This window comes from Podarcis liolepis (genome assembly GCF_965112155.1).
Source record: "Podarcis liolepis genome assembly, chromosome: 2".
Taxonomy (NCBI): Eukaryota; Metazoa; Chordata; class Lepidosauria; order Squamata; family Lacertidae; genus Podarcis; species Podarcis liolepis.
The window spans coordinates 28,049,944-28,063,166 of record NC_139555.1 but is presented as its reverse complement, the minus strand read 5'-3'; positions in this window follow the sequence as shown (position 1 = coordinate 28,063,166).

Sequence of the window (13,223 nt, the reverse complement as noted above, 5' to 3'; positions counted from 1 at the left end):
CCTGAGATAGCTTGTGAAAAATAGTTTGACTTCTCAGCAGCACGATGTCTTTTGATTCTGTATTATCGCTTCCTGTTTGTATTCATTCCTCAAGTGCAAACAGAATTTCTTCCAAGCATGTGTTAACAACCTGCAGCAGTAACTACAGCCAGGGGGGAGGTAGGAGTCAAATTTCAGAAAGGTATAAGATTTTATGAGAATCAACCGAAATTGGAAAAAATACAAACACGCGCACACACACACACTCACAATCTATGGTGATCTGGTGTTGTGATTTTTGGAGGCAAACAGGATCCTGCTTTCGGAAATGATTAAGAAACCACCCATTTACCACTGCAAGGCAGCTCAATCCTACAAAAGCTGTTCCCACACTCAGTAGACGGGAATGATTAACTGCTAGTTAGCGAATGAGATTCATGGCTATTGCAACCCCCCCCCCAAAAAAACCCCCACCAGTATTATGTATACCAGAGTGTACTGGAAAACACAAGGGGGGAGAGGATGGTTTTCTATGATGTGAATCAAGCTATATTTAAAAGCACCATTCTAGAGGAAATGAGAGGCAAAGTTCACATTTGGATTAAAATCTCTCATGTGCTGCTGGTGAACCCCAGGGTCACACTCTGCTTCTGCTTTTCTCTCATGCAGAATTTGCTTATGCTCCTTCATTTCGACAAGCGGCACAATGAACAGAAACAATAAGCATTAATTCCTGCAGGCGAATTAAAAAGCCTCTGGAGCAAATGTTATCTAACAAATGTTTCCCCAGCGTGAAACAATACACAATGGGAAGGCCTGCTTTGTGCCAGAGGAAGAGCTAGGCGTCTATTATTAGATATCAGTGTGAAACATTTTGGGATATGAAACAGTAGTTTAAGCTAGAGCTTCACACAGATTGCCTCTCCTTCCATTGCAGTTAATGTTCAGCTATATCCAGCAAAAGGCAAGCAAAACCCAAGCATGCATTGTGATTTGGCAAATTTGATTCTCCCATCCCACCCCGAAACCCATTATAACTGTCAGGGAACTGCCATCAGAGCATCAGGTGGTGGAGGGACTCAGGCAGGATGAAAGAGACTCAACTGCTGAAGCAGGGACCAGCAGGGGGAGGAGTGGGTCTCTGAGGGAATGCGAGCAGGTGGGAGGGCTCAGGGAGGCTTCCAGCGAGAACAGTGGGGAGGTATCGGAGTCTCCCATAGGGAGACCCACACCTCGCAGGAAACTGTCACGCCGTGAGTCCAGGAGACGCGTTTCCGTTAAGGAACTTCTTTGCTGGAAACGCTTCCGCAGACAGCCACTGTCGGACTCTACTAGTGACTAGAGCAGACATGTCTGAGGAGCTCCGTCACACACGGAGGTTTGTGGGGTCGCACAAACTCTGAGGGAGCACGTTTTCACGCACAAGCAGCTAATCAAACCCTCACAGCAGTCCGACAGTCTTTGTACGCTGCCTGTGCAAGAGAAGGCATCATGAGCGAACCAACCGGAACCGGAGGAGCAGGGGCTGGAGCTGGTCCAAGCTTGGAAGATAGATACCGAGCGTTGGAGGTTCAACTGGCCCTGCTGACGGCGAGGCTGGAGGAGAGAAGGGCTCAGGATGCAGACAAGAAGGGGAGAGCCACTCAATTCCCCAGAAAGGTACCAGGATTGGTGCAGAAATTTGGGGGGGACCCCAAGGACTACCATGCTTTTAGGACAGAGATGCAATATGCCCTTAATGTGCAGTTCGATGAGTTCCCTGATGAGGAATCGCGAGTTGCTTTTGTAATTGGGCATCTTGAGAAAGGGGCTAGAGACTGGGTTCGACCCCTAATGGCAACGCACAATGACATACTAAAGGACACAATGAAGTTCTTTCGTGCAATGGATATCATGTTTTCCAGCGATATTGAGGAAGGGGTGGTGCGCAGACAGCTAATGGCTTGTAAGCAGGGGAGTCGATCTGTCCGTGAATATTGGACTGAGTTTACCATGCTGATTCACAGACTGAGTTGGGATTTATCGGCGGCACCCGTTCAAATGCTATTTGAAGAAGGTCTTTCTTCGGGGGTGAAAGACGAGCTGGCACGGAGCCCCAGGGCGGAGTCTATGGATCAGCTGACCAAATCTGCGCTGACCATAGGAGCTCGGCAGGAGGCAAGAGCCTTGGAGAGGCGGGAAGGGAGAGGGGAACGTTGGAAGGAGTTCCGCATTCCAGACATTCCTGAGCCAGCTTTCCCGCCGGCAGAGCCGATGGAAATCGGAACAGCGCGCGCGCGCGCATTTTCAAAAACCAGCGAGGGAGCTAAGAAGGAGGGAAAGGGCCCCCGGAAATGCTATCTCTGCCAACAGCCAGGCCACTTTGCCAGAGTCTGCCCCCAGAGGAAGGAATGGCAAGGGATGGTGGGAGCTGTTGAGGGGGGAGAAGAAGGGAGAGCGGAGCAGGTAAAAGCCAACGCCTGGTTGCCACAATTGGGGCACTGCAGCCAGGCCAAAGAGCAGTGAAAGTGCCCGTGCCAGAAGCTCCTCGACCTGCTCTAGTGATTGAAGTGTCGCTAGAGCTGCAGAATGGGCACCCCCTAAAAATAAAGGCGCTATTGGACTCAGGCAGCTCCTGCAATTTTATGAGCAAGGAGTTTGCTGCTGAACACCAGATACAGACCATCCCTTTAAGCAACCCCCTGCAGGTGACCACGATTGATGGCAGGGAGTTGTTGGGAGGAGGAGTCCGCTTGCAGACTGTCCCAATGATAATGAGGGTGGCAAGGCACACAGAACTGATAGCGTTTAATGTGGCCACCCTGGGAGGCGCTCCCATTATTTTGGGAATGAGCTGGCTAGCTCTACATGATCCGCTGGTTGGCTGGCATCAAAGAGTGGTGTCCTTTGGTTCAGCACATTGCCTAGAACACTGCAAAGGGGAGAAGGGTTCAGCAGGGGCCCAAGCCACCCTAGCAGGGACTGAAGTAATGGGGAAGGTGAAGGTACCACCACAGTATGCAGATCTCAGCGACGTGTTCAGCGAGAAGGAAGCTGACCAACTACCACCTCATAGACCCTTTGATTGTCAGATCAATTTACTCCCTGGAGCACAGCTTCCCGTGGGCAAGTTGTATGCCATGTCAGACAGGGAAATGCAGGAGTTGCGAGGGTTCATTGACAAAAACCTGAAGAGAGGCTTCATCAGAGAGTCCAAAGCAGCAGGGGGGAGCCCAGTGTTCTTTGTGGACAAAAAAAATGCGGACAAGCCGAGACTTGTATGTGATTTTAGGCGGCTGAATGCAGTGACTGAACCGGTGGCGTTCCCTATGCCCAGAATTGATGATATTTTGACCAGGGTGAGGAAGGGAAAGATTTTCACAAAGCTGGATCTAAGGGGGGCGTACAACCTGATACGCATAAGGAAAGGGGATGAATGGAAAACCACCATGTTTACCCCTTTGGGGGCGTTTGAATACCTCGTTATGCCATTTGGATTACAAGCAGGCTCCGCGTGTTTTCAATCTTTTATGAACCACGTGCTGGGCCCTTTGCTCTACAAGAATTGCGTTGCCTTTCTAGATGATGTGTTGGTGTATTCTGAGAATGAGGAGCAACATGTGAGAGACGTCAGAGAAGTGTTGAGCAGACTGCAAGCCAACAGGCTGTGGGTCAAACTGGAGAAGTGTCGGTTCCATACCAAGGAGGTGGAATTCCTGGGGTACCGCCTGTCAGACAAGGGATTGGCCATGGATCCCGGCAAGGTACAGGCAGTGCTGGAATGGAAAACACCCAAAACCAAGAAGGATGTGCAGAGGTTCCTAGGGTTTGGAAACTTTTATCGTAAGTTCATCCGCAACTTCGCCCATCTGACGGCGCCCATCACTGACTGTCTCAGCAGTAAAAAGAAGTTTGTATGGACGGCGGAGGCGGAGCGAGCGTTTGAGGAACTGAAAAGGGCCTTCGCCTCTGAAGAACAACTTCTGCATGTGGATTTACGAAAGAAGCTAAGGGTTGAAACAGACGCATCTGACAGAGCCATAGGGGCGGTGCTTCTTCTGCAGCCGGGGAAGGAGGAGTCAGAGTGGCGTCCGTGTGCCTTCTTCTCGCGGAAGCTGAACAAATCCGAGAGGAACTACACGGTGTACGACCGAGAACTGCTTGCTATTCATGAGGCGTTCCGGAGATGGAGGCATCTGCTAGTTGGTGCACAACATAAAGTGCAAGTGTGCACGGACCATAAAAATCTAGAGTACTGGAGAACGGCGCGAGTGCTCAACCAAAGGCAGTTGAGATGGGCCCAAGAGTTCTCCAAATTTAACTTTGAGATTTGTTATGTGCCAGGCCCAGAGAATGTTAGGGCGGACGCTCTCTCACGCAAACCTGAATATTTGGAGGGGGAGGGAGCACCCGAAGAAACCCATATCATTCCAGAGGACCGCTGGGTGTGTGGGGCGACTTTGGTGGGGCAAAGGGAATTGGTAGAGGGTACGGTGCAGGATGCATACGCCCAGGGGAAACTCAGGGATCTCAGAGGGGAGGAAGACAAATCCGGTGGTTTTGAGGAGAGAAATGGGGCATTGTATTATAAGGGAGCGTTATATATCCCTGAAGGGGAATTGAGGGAGAAAGTACTCAAGCAGCTGCACGATAGCCCCACAGCAGGGCACTTTGGGCAACACAAAACCATGTGGCTGGTTACCAGGGAATTTTGGTGGCCCAAGGTCAGGGAAGATGTGCGGGAGTATGTGAGAGGGTGTGAACAATGCCAAAGAGCCAAGGGGGAGAGGCAGGCGCCGGCTGGTTTATTAGAACCACAGCCCACACCTGAGAGACCGTGGGAAGCAGTGGCAATAGATTTCATGACTGATCTGCCAAGGTCTAGAGGGAAAACAGCCATCATGGTTGTAGTAGACCTGTTAACTAAAATGGCCCACTTCATAGCCTGCTCACATGCGGTTACAGCAGAAGAAACCGCCAAATTGTTTGTAGAGAATGTGTTTAGGTTGCATGGCGCCCCCTTGAGGGTGGTTTCAGACCGAGGGAAACAATTTACTTCCAGGTTCTGGAGGAAGCTCATGAGCTTACTGCATGTAGAGGTTAATTTCTCGACGGCCCGTCATCCTGAAACCAACGGGCAGGCGGAAAGAGCAAATGGGGTTCTCCAACAATATTTGAGGTGTTATGTTAATGACAGAGAGAATGATTGGGTGGAGAAGCTGGCGTTGGCAGAATTTGCCTACAACAATGCAGAGAACGTGTCCACGGGGATGAGCCCCTTTTTGGCTAATCACGGGTGCCATCCCAGAGCCTTCCCAGGGGGGGAGGGGGAGAACTGGAGCGTTCCAGCTGCAGAACAGTTCGTGGAAGAAATGGAAGCGATCCATCGCCAGCTCCAACTCAACTTAAACAGGGCTAAGGAGGAATATAAGAGGCAGGCAGACAAAAACAGAAGGGAAGGTGAAAGCATCAGGGTGGGGGACCAGGTGTGGCTGTCAACCCAAGGGTTGCCATTCAAAGGAGGTTGTAAGAAATTAAGACCCAAAAGGCTGGGTCCGTTTGAAGTCATACAGCAGGTCAATCCAGTGGCTTTCAGGCTCCGGTTACCGAACCACATGAAGCTGCACCCAGTTTTTCACAGGTCGTTGCTGTCACCGTATAGAGGAGACAGTGAGGGGAGGGTCACTAGGGGACCAGCAATGGAGGAGAAGGAACACAGCTACCATGTAGCGGAGATCCTCGATTCCAGGTGGAAGGGAGATCAGGTAGAGTATTTGGTAATGTGGGAAGGGGAACCGGAGTCGGAAAACACCTGGGTTAGGGCAGAGGATGTCAATGACGAGGTTTTAATAGAGACTTTTCATCAGAGGTTCCCACGTAAACCTCAGCCTGTAGCGAGGTTCCGAAGGGAATACTTTGCCACCACCGACGAGGAAGAGGAGTTGGAGGGGTTCCCAGATTTTGAAGAGGAGGAGGATTCAGCTGGCCAGGACGACGATCGATGGAGAGAATTGTTCGAGACGTCAGAAGATGAGGAAGATTCGTTTCGGGGTTTTAGCCCTTCACCTCCCAGGGGGGAGGAATTGGGAGGGGGTGAGGGGGGCCCTGGAGGGGAGGTGGATGTCAGGGAACTGCCATCAGAGCATCAGGTGGTGGAGGGACTCAGGCAGGATGAAAGAGACTCAACTGCTGAAGCAGGGACCAGCAGGGGGAGGAGTGGGTCTCTGAGGGAATGCGAGCAGGAGGGAGGGCTCAGGGAGGCTTCCAGCGAGAACAGTGGGGAGGTATCGGAGTCTCCCATAGGGAGACCCACACCTCGCAGGAAACTGTCACGCCGTGAGTCCAGGAGACGCGTTTCCGTTAAGGAACTTCTTTGCTGGAAACGCTTCCGCAGACAGCCACTGTCGGACTCTACTAGTGACTAGAGCAGACATGTCTGAGGAGCTCCGTCACACACGGAGGTTTGTGGGGTCGCACAAACTCTGAGGGAGCACGTTTTCACGCACAAGCAGCTAATCAAACCCTCACAATAACCAACACAACTTTTCATCTATTGTCTCACACTACAGTTCCCATAATCCCATGATACAGGTTCTGCTAGCAACAGCTGATGGGAGTTGTAGTCCAAAACCAGCTGGAGACCCAAGTTGGGGAAACACTGAACTAGACGATCCTTCTGGTCCTATTCAAAATAAAAAAATTCCTTCCAGTAGCACCTTAAAGACCAACTAAGTTAGTTCTTGGTATGAGCTTTCGTGTGCATGCACACTTCTTCAGATACACACTTAGTTGGTCTTTAAGGTGCTACTGGAAGGAATTTTTTTATTTTGACTATGGCAGACCAACACGGCTACCTATCTGTCTTCTGGTCCTATGTGGTTCTATGATATAAATCAAACATTCTTCTTAACATACAGCACCATCTAAAGGCACGATTTTGAATAGCATTCACTGTGAGTTTACAGTACTGTATTTAATATTGCAACTTGGTTCTTCGTGCAATCAATAGAGTCCCCATCTGCCTTCTGTTCAAATAATCATTAGTGACTAATTTGAATGCCTTGAGAAAGTATTGGCTGAAGCCACAGACAAGTAGCTGCCATTTTGGGAAAGCTGCTATACGCTTCCAGTGAGTAAATATTTGGTGGGGAATTTCCACAAGAAGCTTAAAAATAGGTGACTCCAGATAAAATACTTGCTAACCACCATCTACAGACCAGCAGCTTTTACAACCTCAGAGGCTCCAGAGATATTGAAGCAGTTAATTAATTCTTACACAACAAAAAACCGGCCATCAATATATATACACCTTTGTTACTGTTGTTGTTGTTTAGTCGTTTAGTCGTGTCCGACTCTCCGTGACCCCATGGACCAGAGCACGCCAGGCACTCCACTGCCTCCCGCAGTTTGGTCAGACTCACATTTGTAGCTTGGAGGACACAGTCCAACCATCTCGTCCTCTGTCGTCCCCTTCTCCATGTGCCCTCAATCTTTCCCAACATCAGGGTCTTTTCCAGGGAGTCTTCTCTTCTCATGAGGTGGCCAAAGTATTGGAGCCTCAGCTTCAGGATCTGTCCTTCCAGTGAGCACTCAGGGCTGATTTCCTTCAGAATGGATATGTTTGATCTTCTTGCAGTCCACGGGACTCTCAAGAGTCTCCTCCAGCACCATAATTCAAAAGCATCAATTCTTCGGCGATCAGCCTTCTTTATGGTCCAGCTCTCACTTCCATACATCACTACCGGGAAAACCATAGCTTTAACTATACGGACCTTTGTTGGTAAGGTGATGTCTCTGCTTTTTAAGATGCTGTCTAGGTTTGCCATCGCCTTTCTCCCAAGGAGCAGGCATCTTTTAATTTCGTGACTGCTGTCACCATCTGCAGTGATTTGTTACTAGCAAATCTATTTGATATACAGGTAATGAGAGAGGAATGGAATAAAGAATTAGATATCTCAGTTTCAACCACACAGTGGGAAACTGTTTTAAGTGTCATAACATAGGTGTTTCAGGACCTTAAATTGAAGCTTAAACAAACAAACAAAAAAAAATAATTAGAATATACTAGACCCCATTATGTTTGTTTAAAAAAGGCTATCTAAGGTATCTAACTGTTGGAGATGCAATAGGGATAGTACTTCTCTAAAATGTATGTTTTTCATTGTCCTATATTGAAAGTTTTTTGGCAGAAGGTAACTGAAACTATCAACAGAACTGTATGGAACAAGCTTACATTTACAGAGCAAAATATCCTTTTGAATTATATACCCAGCATATGAAATCTTACAAAAGGACAATATGAGTGGACTCCCCATGCCCTTACCACAGCAAAAAGACTGATACTGATGAATTGGAAAAATAAAAACTCGCAACATGTGAACAACATGCATATAAACGCAGACTTACCATGGACAAATTCAATGATATTTGGAATCCATTCTTACAAATACTGTAACAGGTTAAGATCTGGTGAAGTACAATACAGTGGTACCTTGGGTTACAGACGCTTCAGGTTACAGACTCTGCTAACCCAGAAATAGTACCTCGGGTTAAGAACTTTACCTCAGGATGAGAACAGAAATCATGCGGCAGCAGGAGATCCCATTAGCTTAAGTCGTACCTCAGGTTAAGAACAGTTTCAGGTTAAGAATGGACCTCCAGAATGAATTAAGTTCTTAACCCGAGGTACCACTGTAACAACTTTGTATAGTATGGTTTTGGGTTTTCCCCTCCCCCCTTTATTTTCCCTTCTACGTGGGTGCTGTTTCTCTTTTTCCTTTTCTGTCTTTTCTTTACGTCTCACCGTGTTTAGTGCACATATAATTATGTACTTTTAAACTTTCAATAAAGATGTCTGGAAAAAATAAAAATAAAAATGAGTGACTCGCTCTGTGCTATTTCAGAAACAGCAACTTTCACACCTCAGCCACATGGTCCCATCACTCTCCAACCACAGACGTTTCCTGGCTGGCAGCTATTGCACGTAACATTTTACGCCGGATGGAGGATTTGCCAAATAAGGGAGAAAAACGGTGAGTGCAATTGGAAATGACCAATACAAAAACTTTTAAGTTGCACACATATATTTGTGGGTAAGAGGAATAAAAAGGGTTGAATACTAGGCTTATTCTATACAGTGGTACCTTGGTTCTCAAACGTCTTGGTACTCAAACAACTTGGAACTCAAACACTGCAAACCCGAAAGCAAGTGTTCTGGTTTGTGAACATTTTTCAGAAGCTGAACGTGCTCAGTTTTGAGTGTTATGCTTCCGATTTGAGTGCCACACTTCCATTTTGAGTATTACACTGAGGTCTGTCTGTTTTTGCTATTTATTTTGTTTTTGTTTTTGCTCTTTTTTTTGTTTGTTTTTGTGACTGTGTGGAACCCAGTTCAGCTACTGATTGATTGATTGATTGTGTGACTGCAGTACATTGTTTATTGCTTTCATTTTATGGATCAATGGTCTCGTTAGATAGTAAAATTCATGTTAAATTGCTATTTTAGGGGTTGTTTTTAAAAGTCTGGAACGGATTAATCCATTTTGCATTACTTTCTATGGGAAAGCGAGCCTTGGTTTTAGAACACTTTGGTTTTGGAACAGACGTCCAGAATGGATTAAGTTTGAGGTACCACTGTACATGGAACCAAGGTACCACTGTACATGGAATCTTATCAGATTCTACAACCTCTACTGTAACAAGCAAAATCCTAACTTTCTTCAAATACCTTGGAGCATAACATGGTTTTTATGTGATGCTTCTTAAATTGACACTTAGAGCCTTCCTTGATCAATAGTTTTAACAAATGTCCTTAAATTCTATTGTTATCTCTTATTCAGAGCTGTAAATGAGGTATTTTCTTTTGCTTCTCAGTAAATCTAATAATTTGTTTAACACAATTTTTGGAAGGAAGAATTCCTTTAAAAAAATGCTTTATTGGTTTAAAAAAAATAACAAAACAAAAGACCAAATCAAACAATATATAGCAATCAACAAAAGGCAATTCAGAAGAGTTTGGATTTGATATCCCTCCTTTCACTCCCTTTAAGGAGTCTCAAAGCGGCTAACATTCTCCTTTCCCTTCCTCCCCCACAACAAATACTCTGTGAGGTGAGTGGGGCTGAGAGACTTCACAGAAGTGTGACTGGCCCAAGGTCACCCAGCAGCTGCATGTGGAGGAGCGGAGACACGAACCCGGTTTCCCAGATTACGAGACTACTGCTCTTAACCACTACACCACACTGGCTCAATTCAAAATTAACACTCATTAAGTACCAAAAAGAGACACAAAATTAAGTCCATCCGTCGCTAATTCTAATATGACTTCTGGTCTCCCCACTGTTCCTAAGTTTCCTTTCACTGCTCATTTAATTTTATCTCTCCTAAATTCTCTATCATTTCAAATCTATAACAATCTCTTATTTCATGCAGAAAATCAATCCAAGCCTGCCAAAGAACTGGTAATATTACAATGTTCTTTTAAATAATCTCTTTTTAATAATCTCTTTTAAAATAAAAAATTAAATAAATATTCCACTCTCTGTTGAATATTTGATCTGTAGGGTCTTGGAATTTTGCTCTTAATCTTGCTAGTTCAGCATATTCTAACATCTAGTTTTGTGGGCGCGGAGTTCCTTTTCCATATTTTAGCAATTACTACCCTAGCTGCTACTGTCGCATACATGAATATTTTCCTTAATCTTTTTGGGATTTCATTATTCATTATGCCTAGTAGGAAGCCTTCAGGCTTCTTTGGGAAGGAGTATTTAAACATTTTTTTTTAAAGTTCATTGTAAGTTATTTCACAAAAATCCCTAATTTTTTAACAGTTCCACCACATATGGATCATGGTGCCTTCCGCCTTCCCAACAGATGTTTGATTTAGCTTTATACATTTTAACGAGTTTTACAGATGTTAAATACCATCTGTAAAGCATCTTCATGCAGTTCTCCTTCAAATCGTAGCAAGCTGTAAATTTAAGGTTCTCCCTCTACAGCCTCTCCCATGATTCCATCTGGATGTTGTAGCCAAAGTCTCTAGTCCATTGCACCATAACAGATTTCACTTCTTCCTCCTTGACCTCCCAGTCAAGAAGTTTATACATATGAGTGTTTTATTTGTATTGTCTTTTTCTAATCTTTGAGAGTTCCCTGGAGAATCCTGTTTATCCTTTCGAAATGTTTCATTTAGCTGAAAATACTGCAACCAGTCAGTCAGATGTGTCCTAATTTCTTCAAAAAATTTTTAGTGTTGTTTTCTTTTTCTTCCAATAGATCTTTATAAACTGCCCAATTACTTCTCATTTTTTTCCCTTGGCTGAGAACGTTTCCCTGCCCCTGCCATACCCATCACTCACCCTCCTTTTTGCCTTCTAGAGATTTTACCTTGTTGGAGCGAGGCCTTAAACTGTGCTGAGGCATCTTGCTTGCATGGATGAAGCACGGTGTAGCCTGACCAAAGCATTTTGCCCCTGGCATGCAGCCCCCCCCCCCGCCATTACCCATGAGGAAATGTATCTCCTGGAGTGAATAGGGTTCCCCACTAGCAATGACTCAGAACACACACCTGGTAAACAGAGATCTGGCATCAAATTGCACATCCGGAGTGTTGCTGGAAATGGTTTTTTTTATATGCTCTGGAGCACCGATGTGCTTATCTATTAACAACTTCTAGGGTTAACTAGGTCTTTCAAAATGAGCTCTCAGGCATTCTTGGATAAATCCAGTCTTAAAACAGGCCTGTTCTGTTTCCCAGCTGCAGATGAGACAGAAACCAAAACTCTACTGCAAGTTGTATTTGGCACTATGCAACATCTGAGTTTTGACCTCTAAGTCCTTAAACTGCTCAGGACTGCCTTTCCCCATATGAAGCAGCCCGGGAACTGAGGTCATCCTCCGAGGCCCTTCTTCTTGTACCTCCTCCATGAGAGGTTGGGAGGGTGGCAGCCTGAGACGGGGCCTTTTCTGCAGTGGCTCCCGTTTTGTGGAATGCTCTCCCCAGGGTTCCACTGGAGCCTTCGTTATATATTTTTAGGTACCAAGGAAAAACATTTCTTTTCAAACAGGCCCTTAGCTAATTGACATCTAATGCCATTTGAAAGGCGTTGTTATATTTGGTTGTGGTTGTTCTTATTTTTACTAAGTATGTTGTGGTTTTCCCATTTTAGTTTTATGTTGTGTACCTCCCTGATATTTACAGATGAGGGGAGGTATACAAACCAACCAGTCACTGTTAGCCCTCTGGATGTCATGCAATCTTCCCCATGCTATGCCCTTCATTTTTGCCTGGATGGAGAATAGAAAGGAGCGTACAAGTGTATGCAGAAACTAGGCTACTGTACAGAAGTAAAATTTACTTGTTGCTCTGCTACTTTTGTCTCTGTTCCCAGGTGCAACAGATATGTGGCCCGAAAGGGGCTTGCAAGAGAACTGGAGCCAATGAAATTAGCGTTTAAAACTCTTTTAAAAAAACAAAAACCAGCCACATCAACCTTAGTGTGGTCTTAGTAACACTTTATACTTTCTGGCCATTTAGAATGAGCCATGCTAGAGTTTAATGTTTTCCTCCCTGGTAGATTGCAAGTCTCTTTAGATAGCAGACGCCACCGAAATAGAGTGTGATATCAGAATCAGTATGTGATGCCAAGGATCACATGCTACTTATTCCAGCAGAATCTACATAGGATGCCTCTATTCCATATGCTTGATAAAACATGTCAACCGCATTAGAGTGTTTCTTCAACTCTGTCGCTGTAATGAGAGCAGCAGGGTCAGATTGTACATGGAACAGTCCCAATTAACCCAACTCCCAAGTTAGCAATGAACATTCTCTCTTCCTCCATTAAGCTTATGGATTTCACACTGGAGATTCTGCAAATGTCCTGGGGCCTGTTTTGTGAAACATATTGAATTTGGGTGCTAGTTCTTGTGTTTTTCTGCAGATCTTTAAACTCTGGAATTTTAAAGAGCAGTGCATCAAGTTTATCAGCTTGTTAAATCTTCAAACTGTTGGCCATATATTCTACTGGTATCCAGAATAGCTATTAGTGATTACTGAAAGCACCCCATTATTTTTTTGGATTCAATTGGAGATTGATGAAGAGGCGACCAGCAAGCTGACTGAAGATCACAACACCTCCTCTCTCGAGAAGAGCACACAGTCCCTGCAGAAGACAGGTAGCTGCTCCCCTCTAAGGAACAATGCTGCTTAAACAGTAGCCTGCCCATGCTTCCCTTTGGAAAAAAAGAGGACACCAAGAAGAAAG